The following is a 13352-nucleotide window of genomic DNA, read 5'->3' on the forward strand; positions in this document are numbered from 1 at the left end:
ATGGGATTAGACTCTAGGGAACTGGCTGGAAGAGATATATGAAGAAATTACAACTCTAGATACCCTTCCATCACATGGTCAGGAACCATGCCCCTACCAGAGAGTGGAGGTTTCTCTAGAGAAATTGAATCAGAGCATCCCCAAATTCCAGGATTCCAGCAAGAAAAAAGGGCAGATGTCTCATTAAGTGTTAGTTCATATGGTAATAGTAGGGCCCTCCACCAGACTCCTTCCCAGAAAGGAACTTTCAGGCATATGTCCCCTGGATAGAAGATTCACTGGAAAAAAATTTACCTGCCTCCAAGAGAAATCCTCAAAGTATTGGCTTTTCATGGTTCTCCAATGAAACGGCCTGAGGATGAAGCCCACCAGTCAAATCCTTGCCCACACACACAGCTGTCAATCACACTGATCCTCACTGTTACACAGAACTGGACAGCCTGAAATCACCCGAAATCTACAGAAAGTATCCCCCATGAAAGAGAGAGACTAAAGCAAACAAACATTAAAATAAAAAAGGAACTCAGAAGAAATACAGATAATTTAAGAAAATGATTTTTTGAATTTTAAAATTTTATGTATATATTTAATAGCCTCAGAAAGCTAAAAGAAGATACACATCCATGAAAAAGAATGGTTGAGTTGTTCAGCTGTGGCCGACTCTTTTGCGACCCCATGAACTGTAGCCTGCCAGGCTCCTCTGTCCATGGGATTTTCCTGGCAAAAATACTGGAATCGGTTGCCATTTCCTCCTCCAGGGGATCTTCCTGACCAAGGGATCGAACCCAAGTCTCCAGGTCTCCTGCACTGCAGACAGATCCTTCACCACTGAGCCACTGGGGAAGCCATGGTGTAAAAAAAAGGAATAATCAGAGAATGAGCAAGAGCAATTAGGAATTTTAAATAGATAGCTAAAATTAAAAATTAAACAAAAGAGTAGGAAAATAAACTTGAAGATATCTCCTAGAAAGTAGAATAGAAAGACAGATGAAAATTAGGAGAGAAAGAGTATTAGAGGATTATTCAAGTTCTGACATCTGTATGCAGTTTCAGGAAAAAGAAAGCAAAGGATAATAAATTATTTTAAAAATAATAACAATGTAAGAAAATTCCCCATTAGTGAAAGAGATAAATATCCAAATTGAAAATACCCACTGAATGTCCAGTAGAATGGAGGGAAAATACCAAGGAATAACTTGAATTTCAGAATGCCCAGATAAAAGAAATAACATCATAGCATCTAGAGAGAAAAATCACATCGTATGTGAAGGAGTAAAAAGCTGGGGCATCAGACATCTCAACAGTGGTACAAGATACTAGAGGATAGTAGTGTTGGGAACCCAAAGTTCTGAGAGAAAACTATTTTAATCTTAGAGTTCTATACTTATCCAAATAAAGGCTATGTGTAAGTGTGGAATAAGGATATTTTCAGATATGTAAGAACTCAAAAATTTTACCTCCCACATACCTTTTCTTAGGAAGATAGTGAAGGGTGTGATTTAGTGAAATGCAAGACTAAGCCAAGAAGGAGGAACAAAGAAATTCCAGAAAACAGAAGAACAATTCAAAGGAGAAGACTGATAAAAGGAAGTCCTAAGATGACATCTGAGGCCCAGGTATAGAGAAAAACCCATTCAAACTGAAGCAGGAAAACAGAGAATTTGAGGGGTGGGGCAGTGGAGAGAGAATAGTGATAGATTATTTCATACATTTATTTATTTGGGGGTAAAAACATTGTTAGATATTTAACAGATACATAAAGAACATTTTTTTCATACTGTTCATGGGGTTCTCAAGGCAAGAATACTGAAGTGGTTTGCCATTCCCTTCTCCAGTGGACAGTTTGAAAAGGCAAAAAGATAGGACACTGAAAGATGAACTCCCCAGGTCGGTAGGTGCCCAATATGCTACTAGAGATCAGTGGAGAAATAACTCCAGAAAGAATGAAGAGATGGAGCCAAAGCAAAAACAACACCCAGTTGTGGGTGTGACGGGTGATGGAAGTCCGATGCTGTAAAGAGCAATATTACATAGGAACCTGGAATGTTAGGTACATGAATCAAGGCAAATTTGAAGTGGTCAAACAGGAGATGGTAAGAGTGAACATCGACATTTTAGGAATCAGTGAACTAAAATGGACTGGAATGGGTGAATTTAACTCAGATGACCATTATATCTACTACTGTGGGCAAGACTCCCTTAGAAGAAATGGAGTAGCCATCATGGTCAACAAAAGAGTCTGAAATGGCAGTACTTGGATGCAATCTCAAAAACGACAGAATGATCTCAGTTCGTTTCCAAGGCAAACCATTCAATATCACAGTAATCCAAGTCTATGCCCTGACCAGGAATGCTGAAGAAGCTGAAGTTGAATGGTTCTATGAAGACCTACAAGATCTTCTAGAACTAACACCCAAAAAAGATGTCCTTTTCATTATAGGGGACTGGAATGGAAAAGTAGGAAATCAAGAAATACTTGGAGTAACAGGAAAATTTGGCCTTGGAGTACAGAATGAAGCAGGGCAAAGGCTAATAGAGTTTTGTCAAGAGAATACATTGGTCATAGCAAACACCCTCTTCCAACAACACAAGAGAAGACTCCACACATGCACATCACCAGATGGTCAATACTGAATCAGATTGATTATATTATTTGCAGCCAAAGATGGAGAAGCTCTATACAGTCAGGAGAAACAACAGCAGGAGCTGTCTGTGGCTCAGATCATGAACTCCTTATTGCCAAATTCAGACTTGAAGAAGTCTGAAGAAAGAAGAATAAAGTAGGGAAGAATTGAAGAAAGTAGGGAAAACCACTAGACCATTCAGGTATGACCTAAATCAAATCCCTTATGATTATACAGTGGAAGTGACAAACAGATTCAAGGGATTAGATCTGATAGACAGAGTGCCTGAAGAACTACGGATTGAGGTTTGTAACACTGTACAGGAGGCAGGGATCAAGACCATCCCAAGAAAAAGAAATGCAAAAAGGCAAAATGGTTGTCTGAGGAGGTCTTACAAACAGCTGTGAAAAGAAGAGAAGCAAAAGGCAAAGGAGAAAAGGAAAGGTATACCCATTTGAATGCAGAGTTCCAAAGGATAGCAAGGAGAGATAAGAAAGCCTTCCTTAGCGGTCAATGCAAAGAAATAGAGAAAAACAATAGAATAGGAAAGACTAGAGATCCCTTCAAGAAAATTAGAAACACCAAGGGAACATTTCATGCAAAGATGAGCACAATAAAGGACAGAAATGGTATGGACCTAACAGAAGCAGAAGATATTAAGAAGAGGTGGCAAGAATACACAGAAGAACTACACAAAAAAGATCTTCATGACCCAGATAATCACAATGGTGTGATCACTTACCTAGAGCCAGACATCCTGGAATGAGAAGTCAAGTGGGGCTTAGGAAGCATCACTACAAACAAACTTACTGGAGATGATGAAATTTCAGTTGAACTATTTCAAATCCTGAAAGATGATGCTGTGAAAGTACTGCACTCAATATGCCAGCAAATTTGGAAAACTCAGCAGTGGCCACAGGACTGGAAAAGGTCAGTTTTCATTCCAATCCCAAAGAAAGGCAATGCCAAAGAATGCTCAAACTACCGCACAATTGCACTCATCTCACATGCTAGCAAAGTAATGCTCAAAATTCTCCAAGCCAGGCTTCAACAGTATGTGAACTGTAAACTTCCACATGTTCAAGCTGGATTTAGTAAAGGCAGAGGAACCAGAGATCAAATTGCCAACATCCGTTGGATCATAGAAAAAGCAAGAGAGTTCCAGAAAAACATCTACTTCTGCTTTATTGACTATGCCAAAGCCTTTGACTGTGTGGATCACAAACTGTGGAAAATTCTTCAAGAGATGGGAATACCAGACCACCTGACCTGCCTCCTGAGAAATCTGTATGCAGGTCAGGAAGCAACAGTTAGAACTGGACATGGAAGAGACTGGTTCCAAATTGGGAAAGGAGTACATCTAGGCTGTATATTGTCACCCTGCTTATTTAACTTACATGCAGAGTACATCATGAGAAATGCTGGGCTGGATGAAGCACAAGCTGGAATCAAGACTGCCGGGAGAAATATCAATAACCTCAGATATGCAGATGACACCACCTTTATGGCAGAAAGGGAAGAATTAAAGAACTTCTTGATGAAAGTGAAAGAGGAGAGTGAAAAAGTTGGCTTAAAAACTTCAGAAAACTGAGATCATGGCATCTGGTCCCATCACTTCATGGCAAATAGATGGGGAAACAATGGAAACAGTGACAGACTTTATTTTCTTGGGCTCCAAAATCACTACAGATGGTGACTGCAGCCATGAAATTAAAAGACACTTGCTCCTTGGAAGAAAAGTTATGACCAACCTAGACAGCATATTAAAAAGCAGAGACATTGTTTTGCCACCAAAGGTCCATCTAGTCAAAGCTATGGTTTTTCCAGTAGTCATGTATGGATGTGAGAGTTGGACTCTAAAGAAAGCTGAGCACAGAAGAATTGATGCTTTTGAACTGTGGTGTTGGAGAAGACTCTTGAGAGTCCCTTGGACTGCAAGGGGATCCAACCAGTCCATCCTAAAGGAAATCAGTCCTTAATATTCATTGGAAGGACTGATGCTGAAGCTGAAACTCCAATACTTTGGCCACCTGATGTGAAGAATTGACTCATTTGAAAAGACCCTGATGCTGGAAAAGATTGAAGGCAGGAGGAGAAGGGGATGACAGAGGATGAGATGGTTGGATGGCCTCACCGACTCGATGGACATGAGTTTGAGCAAGCTCCAGGAGTTGGTGATGGACAGGGAGGCCTGGCGTGCTGCAATGTTTGGGGTCACAAATAGTTGGACATGACTGAGTGACTGAACTGAACTGAAATGAAAGAACATTTTGAACATAAGCAATAGCTATTATAAAGAAACTAAGCAAAACAAAAACTGTGACAAGTGTTAACTGCAAGAACATCACAAAGTCAGAGGGAATATAATTATATAATACTATTTTTCAGCAGTAAATTATATTTACAAATTCATAAGATAAGCATTTGCAACAGGGGAAAGGAGGCTCTGCTGTGTCCCAGGAGTCAAGTCCCAGTGTTGTATGGTTGTACAGTTTCACATTTGACTACTAATTTTTAAAATCACGTCTACACTTATATGGGAACATGAGAAAGGGGAAATATAAGAGAACTAACGCCTCAATTACCATGGAGAAAATCAACAGATGGTATCTGTCAAGTCCATGCATATAAGGCAAAGCAAAGTCAAGACCTAACTGATTTAACCAGTAAAGATGTATTTAGCCACCTTGAGACTTAGACAATGTTTTACTCACATAGACAGCAAAGGAAGAAGCCAAAGATGCCAGTTCCCTGTGCTCCTGGTCCCAGACACCAGTCAAACAAACTGAAAGAAAGGGGGTTGGATGACTGAAACGTGAATTGTGGGGTGTGCATTAACTGTGGGGCCAATTCTAGACTGTGGCTAAGCAGTTTTACACCATCTGTAGCTCTATTCTGAGGTGTGACACTTGAGTTAGAAAACAGAAGTAAGGACTGTTTTCTAGATCATAACCAGAAACATCAAAGAGATAAAAAGATGGGATAAGAAAGAAGTGGCAAAAGTCCGATAGTAAGAATTCTGGAAGACAGTGAAAAGGGTGACAAAAAGTAATTTTTTTCAAAGAATATGTGAGAATTTTCCAGAAATGAGATAACAAATGAGATATCAAAAACATTATCAAGAGAATATCAAGAATAAATTTTAAAGTTTTGAAATCAAGACAGAAAAAGAACTGATTATCTAAAGCCTGGGGGTGTGGTGGCAAGAATACTAGAGTGGGTAGCCATTCCCTTTTCCAGGGGATCTTCCCAACCCAGGGATCAATCCAGGAATCAAACTTGCAGACAGATTCTTTACCATCTGAGCGATGAGGGAAGCTCATTATGAGATGGCCCCTAGTAAATCCTTTCAGTTGGATTAAAAAAGGGAGTATGCACAGTGTTCCACAGGAGCAGATTAACTCAAATCATCTATAACAAAGTCAGGAAAGAGAGGCAAGTCTCCAAAAGAATTATGGGTACAACATTGGACACACAGAGTTGACTGAAATCAAACAGTTCTTTAAAAAAAAAAAAAAAAAGGTGAAGTTTTTGAGAAAATTGCATCACCAAAAGAACTACCAACCTGTACAAAAAGAAACTGTGACAGTTTAGGATATAAAATGTCCTTTGAGTCCACACCAGAGACTGAGTGCCTCTCTAAATTTTGTTAATGAGATTTAAAGAATTGTTAGCACAGAAAAGCTGACTAATACATTATGGAAATGTTCTAACGTAAGCAAAATAAAGAAAATAATATAATGATGCTCCCTATACCCATTATAGAAGCTTCAATAAGCAGCAGCATGTAAGTAACATTATTTCAGCTCTATCCCCACTCACTCCTCTGTCTTTGTCTTAGATTATTTTGAAGCAAGTCCAAGATTCCTTATTATTTACGCTGTGAATATTTCAGTACACATCCAGAACAGCTAAGGACTCTCTTTAAAAATAACCACAGTGTCGTTATCACACATTTTTTTTTTTTGCCTTGAACCTATTCTTTTTAAAAACGGTGGTTAAAAAAATACATAACATAAAATTTACTATCTGAGTCATTTTTAAGTATACATTTCAGTAGCGTCAAGTATTTTCACCTTATTATAAACAGATTTCTAGAACTTTTTCATCTCACAAAACTGAAATTCTATACCCATGAAACATCGCTAATCCCTGGTAACCACCAGTCTACTTACTGTCTCTATGAATTTGACTATTTTAATTACTTCATATAAGTGGAATCATACAGTATATGTCCATTTGTGACTGGCTTACTTCACTTAGCTTAATGTTGTCAAGGTTTATCCATGCTGTGGCACTGTATATTCCACTCTGTGTATATACCGCCTTTTGTTTATTCATTCATCCGTCAGTGGATATTAGGGTTGCTTCCACTTCTTGGCTATTGTATCACACTGAAAATGTTTTTATCAAGTTTGTTTTTATCAAATTGTATTTGTTCTATATATCTTTTAAGTCTCTTTTAATTTGTAAGGTTCTTCCTTTTTTATTCTTCATATATACTTACATTATGTATATTAAATATTATATTTAGTATATGTTAAATATATTTAAAATTCTATTTCTCTATTGTATCTATTGAATTGTATCTTTTTTTGAGAATTTCTGGATTTTGGTCTGGATTTTTATGATTGCCTCTTTGTGTATTCTTTACATCTTTTTCTGTACCCTGTATTTCCTGTGAATCAGTAACAAGATATGGAATTTTTATCTGATTCAGGTTCAGCTTTTGACCAGAATACTTAATAGACAGTGTTGTAGACTTTCATCAGGAGGCATATTATATCTGAATGCCTCTCTCTGTGATTTTATTGGCCATAGATATACCATGATTGATTCAATGACAAAACAGAATAGAATTTAAGGTAGAAAGCATTATAAGGATAAAAGTGGGACATTTCATACTGATAAAAGGAACAATTTACCAAGAAGATGTGATAACTGGGAATCTGAATGTTTTCAACATCACAGTCTTAAAATATATAAAGCAAAATCCAAAAGAGTCACAGAGAGAATTTTACAAGTCCATACAGATATTTTCTCGATTTGTATCATAAAATATGGTTAGCAATATCTCACCCAGGGTCTCAGAATGCTTTTAAGATGCAGCCATTGCAGACTGACTTCCTACTTCTAGTCTTATCCATCCAATCCATTCTCCACACTGCTTTCTCCAGAGCACGCACTGGACCATGCTTAGAATCCCGCAGTGACTCCACAAGAGCTAACAGGACTTTGCTGCTCTGGCTCCACATGTGTCCTCAGCCACCTTTCTCAGCACTCCTGCTTTCCCTGTCTTCCCACCAGTCATGCTGCACAGGTGGGCAGCTCCTCAGCATGAACCACGGTTTCTCCCGCCTTGGACTTTATGCTATTTCCTCTACCTGGACACTGCTCATCTGTCCTCTTCTTCTTCTCCCCGCTCTTTTTTCTTCTTCTTCAGGATAACTCCTTCTAATCACTTTGGGCTCAGCTCAGGCATGACCTTGTCCAGTGGTCTTTCTTGGCTCCTCCAGATGGGGTATTCCCTTACCCCCACTGTTCCCTAACACAGAATGTATCAGCCTGCTAGCCTCAGGCCTTTTCTTTCTCTACTCTAGACTGGAAGTTAATCCTGAAAGGCCAGGATTGTGGAGGTTTTTGGTTACTGTGTTCTCAATCCTTAGCACATGCCTGATATACAGAGAAGCTCAATAACTGTTTATTAAATAAATGAATAGTGGGCAGAGGGAGGGATTATATCACCGGGGAAGAACAGAAGTCTTAAGATGGTCAAGAAACAATTCAGAATCAGATGGAGGAAAACTTCTTAAAGTCTGGCCTCTTAACCAGAGCTCTGGCTCTAAGGTCTCAGGGAACCATAAAGAGTTGCCTAAAACAGAGCTGCCCATGTCTCTCACATGCGAAGAAAAAAAAAAAAAAGATGATTTTTGGAAGTCTTATAAGCAAAGCAGTGCAAATGGGAGCTTCTTGGAGTTCTTCATCTAGGAGAGTCAGTGAGCTGGGTGGTCAAAAGCATGTAGGATGGTGGGAGGTAAGTGTGTTCCTAACATTAGCCCTGTCCTCCTAGGCTTCTTCCCCCCAAAATCCACGCTCAGTATGTGCTCAGGTGACCCTGGAAAGGAGCCTACCTTCCCCACCCCTCTCCACTATGCCCTGCAGGGTGAAAGCGGGTTTTCTGGATCGGAAAACACTATCCTGGGATGGGGGAGGATACTAGGGGGAGGGGACAGTGCAGAAGGGCAGGGGGATAACAGATGAGGCTAAATTAATTTTGGAAACCATTAAATCTTTGAAACGAGAGCATGTTTTCAGCAGGGACAGTGAATCACTGTGATTTGCAGAAACAGGCACAAAGCAATTAGCCATCTGGATGCTGTGGCTTCCAGTCCCCCCAGCGGAAACTTCAAGTGAGCGGAAGGCTGGTCATTACCCAGTCCAGACCCAGCTCTCCAGTCCCCACAGATAAGTCTGTGCCTCCAGCCAGCTCGGAGCCCAGAGGCCTAGGACAAAGGGCAACTTGGCAAGAGTCACAGAAAAAATGGGCAGGAAATGCAATACCAGCCACAGGGAGCCAGCACCACTTCCTCCTTCCTGTGAGCTCCCCTCAAAATCCATCCCAACAGAGTGAGTTACTTCATCCACTCAATACGCATTTGTTAGTCACCTACTATCTCCCAGGCTTTGTGTTAGCACATAGATTACATCATGACACACACATGAGGAGTTCCATGGGTGGCACAGTTTCAAGGGGATCCATGGTAGTCCATGTGAACAATACTCCCGGAAGTTATAGAGCAGAGGAGCCTTGCTGGGAGAGAGTGGCATCTTTTTTTAATTAAACAAAACAAAAAACCACCCATTATAAAGAAACTGTTATCTTTTTTAGTCAATGAGGAGATACAAGCTGAAAGAGAAGGCATAAACTTGCTCAAGGTAAGTTGCACGATTAAGAATGGAACTCAGAATCCCGTGCCTGTTCCTAGATGAGCGTTATTTGCCAATTGCTACTCTATCTGACTCACCAAGTTGTGAGAACCAAATACTATATGTGGATGTGAATGGCTTTATAGAGTGCCATACACAGTGGAGCTATTTTTAAAAGGCAGTTACCCTTCCTCCTCTGACGCCCTGCCATCCTCAGGCACTGCTCCTCCATTCATTCCTAAAAACTGCCAGGGAACACTGGACAAACGCTTCCAGGAAAAGGGTCAGCAAGCCTCTCCAGAAGGAAGGAACACATACAACCGACTAGGAAGAGGGCTTCCACTCAAGGAAGCTTGACTGGTCTGAACTGTGCTGTGATTCGCAACCAGCAATGGTTCTGGCCTGCACCATGTGTGGTAAAAAGGCCAAATGGAGCAAGATCCTGCCATAGGAGACAGCTTCCAGCAAAGGGAGAGAAGCCAGGAAGGGAGACACCACCCAGACTGACCAGAGGTGCCCGGGTCCTCTTGCCTGTCTGAGAGGAGGTGGGACCAATGACCAGCCACTTCCTGCTCCATGTGTGGGTAAAGAGTTGCCTCTCTAGTGCCTCAGCTAAGCACTACTTCACCCAGCTCAGGACTCTGCTTAGGCTTAGGAGGCCCCAGACCTGGACAGTCAGAGGGTTTTCATTTGCTGTTTGCATCTGCAGTCCTCCCAGCTGCTGCTGGGAGTACCAGCCTTCTGACCAGGGAAAAGTTGAGGGGCATGCAGAGAGCCCAGACCTGGAGGAGATTACCTGGATGAGAAGCCCAGTTCTGCCTTTCCCTGGCCAGGACCTCGGGCGAGGCTACCGACCTCTCCCCTCACTTTCTTCATGTTTAAAATGGGGTTAATGCTTCTGGCCTCAGCAGGATGGTGGTGAGGCCTGAATGAGATCACAGGTGCCCTTGGGGAACAGGCAGGTAATGGAACTAGTGAAGAGAGTTTCCTCAATCAAGTTTCCTGATTTACAATGGCTGCCAACGTGAAAGGCAGGCTCAGGGTTGCCAAATCTTTCTATTTGTCAAGAAAAATCAGAAGTCTGGATTTTTACGTGAACTTGTTCAATTGTCAACAGCTAGTGAGGGTAGAACACAGCATACCTGTGATCAGTGCATGAACTCAGGCGATGTCCACTTGCCTGCTGGCCTCTGGGCTCACTCTGTATTAGTTTCCTTCCTCCTCTCCCTGCTCCGCTTCTGGTTGGCTCCCTAAGGCACCGCCCTCCCCAGGTGGTTACAGTTACCACACTGTAAACTGAGCTGGGGTTGGCTCAGCCCTGGCTGTGGCCTGAACCCAAGGCCCTGGAGCTGAGTGGACTCGTGTTCTCAACAGAAGCAGGGCCAGTCCCAGACAGCCACCTGGAGGGCCCACCAAGCTTCTTCCCCAGGAGGGTGAGGCCAGGGTGAGGAACATGGATCTTCAGCCACAAAATGAAGGAAGGAATGAACGAACAAACAAGCCACTACTGCCTAAGGCAGAACTTTTCTGGGCAGCTGAGGGGCAGGATCAAAGACTCTGCTGCCCTCAGTCCTGTTGATGGAGCTCCTGCAAAGGTAGGCAGGGCCTTGTGCTGGGAGTCCTTGAGGAACACACAGACTCAGGGCCAAGTGAAGCCAGCCGCCTTCCAGCCCCCCATCTCCACTTCCAGCCTCTGATTAGAATCAGGCTGCAGCCTCCTCCCCGAGAGCCTTCCAGAGAACCGGGCTGGGACCTCCGGAAGCTGGAGTGCAGGGCGCGGGGGAGGGAGGGGTGAAGGGGTGGGTTCTTGCATCAAAGTCCTTCCCAGAAAGGGGCAGCGCCTTCCTAGCACTGGGCCTGCTGGTCTCCCCCCACCCACCCTTTCCCGGACATCCCGACGTCTCTCTCTGCTGCCTTTCCCAGGCGGGGCCGGGCTGGTGGAGCCCTCAGTGAAGCCACAACGGGAAGCACTTGGCCTCGAGACACACCCTCGTGTTCTCTCTTGGCTGTTCCTGGGAAAGGGTGACGGAGAAGCCCCCACAGAGCCTCTGTCGTTCTCGGGGCACTTCCCAGTAAATCTGCCAAGTGGGGAAGCTGGCAGCCCAGGTTCCTCCTCTGGCTTCCCCTGAGCCCCTCTCCGGAGGTTGTGCCTGGCCCGGGCTCCTCCCCTCTGCAGCTGCGGGACCTGACCTCGGTGCCCACCAAACGGACCATACAAGCTCAGCCAGCCAGACAGCAGATAAATCTGAACTGAGGAGCATTTCACAAAGCCACTAAAGGATAAACAAAGGCTGAGAAACTATTCCAAACTGGAAGAGAATATGACAACTAAATGCAATGCGTGCAAGGTACTTAACCTCTCTGAACTCTGATTTCTCACAATGGATCCTTGTGAGGATTAAATGAATTTACAGTCCATGTAACATGCTTAGAGCAATGTCTGACACAAAGTAAACACTAAGTATTATTATTTTTTACCTATCATCACGTCAACCCTCTCTTTTAGCAAGTGAACCTCCAGTTATTTAACTCCAATAATAATATAGGGCTTCCCAGGTGGTACAGTGGTAAAGAGGCCGCCTGCCAATGCAGGAGACTCGAGACGTGGGTTCTATCCCTGGGCTGGGAAGATTCCCCTGGAGGAGGAAAGATCCGTATTCTTGCCTGTGAAATCTCATGGACAGAAGAGTCTGGTGGGTTACAGTCCATGGGGTCACAAAGAGTTGGGCATGATTTACAGACTAAACAACAACAAATATAGAGCAAGGTGGGATGCCCAGGGCTCCAGGGATCACAGAAGCAGGCTGACTGCCAGAGGTGGAGCCATGAGCCCCTTCCAGCCAAGCTCTGGGAGTGGGAAGAAGTCAAATAAAGGCGCCTCCTTACTTCCGGGAGTCCTCACTAATGTCTGATTCCCTTCTATCAGGAAGTCATCCCCGGGGGCCTGGGGCTGTGCCCACACAGCTGTCTCCTCCCTTGCAGGGAAAGCTGTGATGGGAACACTTTTCTCTAGGGAGGAAATGGGCAGGGACTGACATCTGTGTCCCACCAGTATGCAAATCATCTTGTGAGACAAGTGATTTTGCAGGAAAACACATCCTGTTCCCTCTATCACATTTCCTTTGACGTCTGGGGGAACCTGTTGGGGTGGTCAGGGTCAGAGAGACTGTTCTGGGAGCTCCTGTTCACTAGCCCGTATACCCCAGGAGCCAGAGGGCTGGTGAAAGCCAGAGCCTGTAGGCTGGACATCCTGGTCTTGGCAGCTGAAAAGGGAACTGGCCTACGTCCCCTCTCTAGCCTGGTTCCTCCAGCCAACAGGGAAGAGAGAGGAGCCCAGTGGAGCAGTGTCTGGGGAGCCAGTCACCTGGCTTCCAGGGCTGACTCAGCCCATAATCCATTATAGACAAGTCATTTCTGTCTCTAGGTCTTAGTTTCCTGATCTATAAAATGAGACAGTTAGATCAGTTGTTTGCAACTTGGGGAACATAGATCCTTAAATGATAAATGGGCCTCAGGAGGTTGGTGCTGCCCACAGTTGCATGCACATGTCTATGCATGTGCATATTTTTCTGGGGAAGTGTGCAAAGCTGTCATCTGTTAATGGTGAGGGGAGAAGTCTGATAATCAGACAAAAGGTTTGGTGATCTCTGTGGTCCCTTGAGCTGACTGCTAGGTAAATGGAAGCTTCTTGAGGACATGGATGTGACTTATAACAACAGCATAACATGGCATGTGACACCCAGGAGATGCTCATTAAATATTTCCAATGAATGAATGAAATGCTGGGTAAAGATGACAGCA

At 43.3% G+C, this 13352-nt stretch overlaps 1 long non-coding RNA gene across 1 annotated transcript; it reads right to left on the minus strand.

Annotated features, from left to right (window-relative positions):
* Window positions 1-539: 539 nt before the first annotated feature.
* Window positions 540-11348, minus strand: LOC129623337 (uncharacterized). The gene is made up of 2 exons (XR_008700494.1): window positions 10694-11348; window positions 540-836 (listed from the first exon to the last, which is right to left on the minus strand). It is a non-coding gene; the product is annotated as an uncharacterized LOC129623337 (long non-coding RNA).
* Between the last annotated feature and the right edge of the window lie 2004 nt (window positions 11349-13352).

Source organism: Bubalus kerabau, chromosome 11 (assembly GCF_029407905.1).
Source record: "Bubalus kerabau isolate K-KA32 ecotype Philippines breed swamp buffalo chromosome 11, PCC_UOA_SB_1v2, whole genome shotgun sequence".
NCBI classification, from domain to species: Eukaryota; Metazoa; Chordata; class Mammalia; order Artiodactyla; family Bovidae; genus Bubalus; species Bubalus kerabau.